Below are 5854 nucleotides of genomic sequence, written 5' to 3'. Positions count from 1 at the left end.
GGTGGTCGTTTTAGCTTATGCACGCTCTCCACGGATACGGCGAGCAAGCTGAATGTCCTTTGGCATGATGGTGACACGCTTGGCGTGGATGGCACAGAGGTTAGTGTCCTCGAAGAGACCGACCAGGTAAGCCTCGGATGCCTCCTGTAAAGCCATGACGGCAGACGACTGGAAGCGAAGATCGGTCTTGAAGTCCTGGGCAATCTCGCGCACCAGACGCTGGAAGGGAAGTTTCCTGATGAGCAACTCTGTGCTCTTCTGGTAACGACGGATCTCACGCAGGGCGACCGTTCCGGGCCTGTAACGGTGAGGCTTCTTCACGCCCCCTGTGGCAGGAGCAGACTTGCGTGCTGCCTTGGTGGCCAGCTGCTTACGAGGAGCCTTGCCTCCCGTGGACTTGCGAGCAGTCTGCTTGGTGCGAGCCATGGTGAACAACTGTGGTTTGTGATGGCCGGCGCCGAAAAATTTTTGCTTATATACGCCGTCTCGAGGCGCTTGCTCGAGCGCCATTGGCTGCTCGACTCGCCTACGTCACCCCGTTGCCCCTCCCCTCCTTCCTCTGGCTGCAGCCAACAGGCAGCTCACCTCAAACACTATTATCGCTGATTTTGCTCTATTTTTTGGATTTGTGCAAAAGTCATTTCACAGAGACGTGAAACAGACGAGTAGGCAACTGCAGTTTTGAAAGCGTTGTGAGAAAGCCGTGTTTCTGCTCGAGTACAAGCATAAAGTAAGGACAGGCAGGAGTTAGGAGTTGCCATGCTACAAGTACGTCCGCTTGACGGGATATAGTCTGGGGAAATCGTGCCGAAATTTTATTATTATTCACACAACTTCAACACCATGACTGGACGCGGCAAGGGAGGCAAGGGACTCGGAAAGGGTGGCGCCAAGCGTCATCGTAAGGTGCTACGTGACAACATCCAGGGCATCACCAAGCCCGCTATTCGTCGCTTAGCTCGTCGTGGCGGCGTGAAGCGTATTTCGGGTCTCATCTACGAAGAGACCCGTGGCGTCCTGAAGGTGTTCCTCGAGAACGTCATCCGTGATGCTGTAACCTACACGGAACACGCCAAGAGGAAGACCGTCACTGCCATGGACGTGGTGTACGCTCTGAAGCGCCAGGGTCGTACCCTCTACGGATTCGGCGGATAAGAGCTTGGCTAATCCATCGATTCCACCCACCACCACCTCAAAACGGGACCTAATTAGGTCCCTATACTTTTTTACTGAAGGGCTTAATAGACGATAACATAAATTGTTTTGATATCAGCTAGCACATTGGGTCTTATGAAATCTATTTTTTATCCTCGCATGCTTAAAGGGACTCTGATTGGGGAGGGAGGGGTGGGGGGGGGGGGGAAGGTTTGTTCCGTTATATACTAGCAGAGCAGGATCATTGGTGGTGGTGGGGGGGGGGGGGGGGTGAGGGAGAGAGAGAGAGAGAGAGATCTTTCCCAACTCTTCCTTTTTACATGAGTGAGCTACCCGTTTTATTCATTTTATCCTTCTCAGAGCTGTTTTGATAGTATCCAAATGATGGTAAATGAAAAGGGAGGACACGAATATCTACCCAGAATTCAGGACTGGCAATCGATATGCATGTTTGAGTGCGAATCTTTTTCTCTCTCAACTTAGGTATACGTTTATGTCGTACCTAAAAGCGAGAACCACACTATTGGGACAAGTATGCAAGGCCCAATTTTCCTAACAAGCACAGTGAATTTTGTTATTTTCGAACATTTCTTTCCAAATTGGTTTATCCAATTAACAGTATTATATTAAGATCATGAATTGCTGGGTTAGGTTAGGTTAGGTTAGCTTAGCTTAGGTTAGGTTAGGTTAGCTTAGCTTAGCTTGGGTTAGCTTAGGTTAGGTTAGGTTAGCTTAGCTTGGGTTAGCATAGGTTAGGTTAGGTTTGATTACATTTCTATGTTAGATTTAACTCAAATTCAAAACAATTGCAGTCATTCGGCTTGTTAGTCAACTTGCCTCTAATAGGGGCAATTTGTCTAACAAGACTATTTAGTTTTGTGTGCATATATATATATATATATATATATATATATATATATATATATATATATATATATATATATATATTATAGCTTCAAGACTCCGAACCAATATAGAAGCATCAAGAGGAAGTGCTTGTGTTATGGGCCAATAGGCCTTCTGCAGTTACTTCCATTCTTATGTTTTTATTCCCATTGGTTCGTGTTTTATCTTGTGTAAATGTCAATCACCTCACCCAAAACTTTGGTACCATATCACCTCACCCATGTATATGTGTATATATATATATATATATATATATATATATATATATATATATATATATATATATATATATATATATATATATATATATATATATATATAATATACAGAGTAAATCTACCCCAAAAGTAATGATTTATTTGTCTACAAAACTAAACTCTTTTTGGAATCATATGAGGCCCCTCCACTGAGGGGGGAGGCCTGGATGTTTATTGTCATGTGTATTCATGCTGCTTGCATGTCGTCGTTTATTTTGCCTTTGTTGTTTTCTTGACAGCTTTCTTTGCCTTGGGTGGTTTGGGAGATTTTGAAGCTCTCTTTATTTTGGGCTTTTTGTTCCCAACAACAAGCTGCTGCTGCTGCTGCTTCTTTTTCAAGGCTGTAGGTGGTTTGTTGCTTGTGGCGGCTTTCTTGGGAGTTACCACGGCCTTCTTTGCTGCTGTAGATGGTTTCTTGGTTGTGGTGGCTTTCTTGGGAGTTAGAACGGCCCTCTTCTCTGCTACGGCCAGCTTGAATGATCCACTAGCTCCACTTCCCTTGGTCTGAACAAGAATGCCGTCAGCCACTGCTTTCTTGAGAAATCTTCGGATGTAAATGGCGATCTTGGCAGCCTCGACTTTGTTGTTGGCAACAACGTACTTCTTGATTGCTTGTAGAGACGAGCCCTTACGGTCTTTGAGTGCTGCGACCGCGGCTAGAACCATTTGACTAGTTTTCGGGTGAGCAACCTGGACGCGAGGTTTCCTGGTGGTGGCCACCACAGCAGCAGCAGCCGCAGCCTTCTTGGTAGGCTTTGCTTCTACCATGATGATGATGAGATAACCAAGGTGATGAGAGACGCTCAGACAGTCACGGGGGAATGATGCTGCCGCCGCTTGAGCCGAACCTATTTATGTGCCGGCACGGTACAGAAGCTGCAACCTGGCAACTCGTCCACCAATCACGACGGTTGGTTTTACGGCTCCGAAACCTGGATCCCATATCTTCTCTAAAATAGAAGCATTTGTTCATGTTCTTTGTAAAAGTATCATAAAGCAGGACAGATGAGACAAATATCATAAAAACTGAAGAGCAGATGAGCACACACATGTATGTATTACAAAAGAAAATCCACAAATTCATTAGAAATTGGCAGGGTAGGCTGAGGAAGTAGGTAGATGTAAAATGTCTGTAAATGGCGAAAGAACATAAACCCAAGACTGAATAAACGATGTTAAATATCCATGCCAAGGAGACAAAAATATGTTAGGATACAATTACCATTAAGACACCACAAGAAGGTCCGTATCCTGCCGTGATGACTAAAAAGAGTTGGTTATTAGCCACAATGTGTAGGCAGTCTCATGCCAACGGCCATACCACGTTGAGAACACCGCTTCTCGTCCGATCAGCGAAGTTAAGCAACGTTGGGTTTGGTTAGTACTTGGATGGGTGACCGCCTGGGAACACCAAATGCTGTTGGCAATAATGTTTTTTGTTTTGTTTTGTTTTGTTTCGTTTGTTTTTGTTTGAATGGCTGGCTGGCTGGCTGGCTGGCTCCACGGGAAATTCACGGAGTTGTGTGGAATAAGGCCTGGTAAAATGAATTAATATGTATGTCATGTTTAAAACAAACTCGCTTAATATAGTGTGTGAGGCTTTATACAAAAACAAACAACCAAAACAAAACAAAATATATATATATATATATATATATATATATATATATATATATATATATATATATATATATATATATATATATATATATATATATATATATATATATATATATAGCTTAATCCGGGTTTGAACTCGCAACTCCAAGAATACGCATCACTTATATACACTTTACCACTGGACCACTGCAGGACACTTGATGCTGAGGTATCAATTTAATGACGTAAATGCCATTTCCACAAATAAATGATAATTTAAAAGTATTTGTATGTACAAATCTTTTCTGTTTAAAAGGCTACAATATCAGTTACTGATATAATTTGTGTTAATGTTTCTATACCCACAGGAAGGCATGTTTTTGCTTATATGTAAGGGGGTACGGAGAAGGAATCCACAGACCATCATTCCCCTTCCCCCCCCCCCCTCCCACCTACTACCACCACTACCACCACCACCACCACCACCACCACCACTACTCACCACCAATCACCACCACCACCAATCACCACCAATCACCACCACCACACCTAACCGAAAACCCCCTAACACATCAACCCTCCCCCCAATCAACAGGCGAAATAATAACCCTCAAATGCCTGCCTGCCTGCCAGCCAGCCAATACTAACGGTCTTCTCAGAAAGAAAATCTCTTTGTATCTGTATTACTTGATGAAATGTATGATTCTAATAATGAAAATAAATTGTTATGTCGGTTGTATGAGCATAATGACCAATATGCACATGATATGAATGAATTAAATAGTGTAGTTTTAAGTAATTAGGTTGTAGACACATTAAGCGGATATGATATTTGACGCGTCCAGAACTGGTGATTTTTGGTTTAGTTTTAAATGCACCACCACCACCACCATTGCTTCCCCAGAGCCTAATTAAGGACCGGTAAAAGGAGTCAATATGTATGTCATCTATAAAACCAAAGAATGAATAAAAACACACACACACACACCTACATAATAGTACTAGGAAGATTGTATGGCATAAAAAAAAAAAAAGTACTCCCATTGGGTCGTTTGAACTCGCGACTTCCAAAACACCAGCCACACACCTTACCACCCAGCCACCATAGAGTTGGTATAATTGTGCAACTTTAGTTATAAAACTAAAGTTCTTATTGTCTCAAATCTTATTGTCTGTTCTATGAAAAGGCATGATGTAAATTATGTATTTTTTGAATGATTGAATTGTAGGCACATTAAGCGGATTCGATATTTGATATATCCAGAAAAGGTGATTTCTGTTCAGTTTTAAAATGCATCACCGTTAACGCTAAAGGACTGGTAAAACGACTCGATGTTTGTCATTTTTAAAATAAACACTAAAACTAGGCCCTTAACATATATAATGTTTGAATATAAATTGAATGCATATAAATACAAAGTGGGAGTGGCTGGCTGGCTGGCTGGCTGCCCGCCCGCCCGCCCGCCCGCCCGCCCGCCCGCCCGCCTGCTTGCCTTGCCTTGCCTTGCCTTGCCTTGCCTGTCCTGTCCTGTTATTGCCTTGCCTTGCCTTGCCTTGCCTTGCCCTGCCCTGCCTTGGCTGCAGCTGGCTGGCTGGCCGTAAATCAACTCTTAACAACACCACACCACACCACACCATCACTCATCACCCATCACCCACCACCGGCCCCAGTCTCCCAGCCTCTCTTATATACCCGAGCAGGCCCTTTAAATTATTTGAATTGTTGCACTTCGGCCAATGGCACGATCGCTGCTGCTCAAACATATTCTGGTTCACAAGTATTATAATATATTATATTATATTATATTATATATATATATATATATATATATATATATATATATATATATATATATATATATATATATATATATATATATATATATATATATATATATATATATTCATGAAACACATTAAAACCTTGATCATTTATT

General features: G+C 42.4%; 1 non-coding gene across 1 annotated transcript; it reads left to right on the top strand.

Annotated features, from left to right (window-relative positions):
* Positions 1 to 3625: 3625 nt before the first annotated feature.
* Positions 3626 to 3744, top strand: LOC138360236 (5S ribosomal RNA). Its single transcript, XR_011226248.1, has one exon. It is a non-coding gene; the product is annotated as a 5S ribosomal RNA (ribosomal RNA).
* Positions 3745 to 5854: the final 2110 nt, after the last annotated feature.

Source organism: Procambarus clarkii, unplaced genomic scaffold (assembly GCF_040958095.1).
Source record: "Procambarus clarkii isolate CNS0578487 unplaced genomic scaffold, FALCON_Pclarkii_2.0 HiC_scaffold_102, whole genome shotgun sequence".
Lineage (NCBI taxonomy): Eukaryota > Metazoa > Arthropoda > Malacostraca > Decapoda > Cambaridae > Procambarus > Procambarus clarkii.
This window is presented reverse-complemented; position numbering and strand designations above follow the sequence as displayed.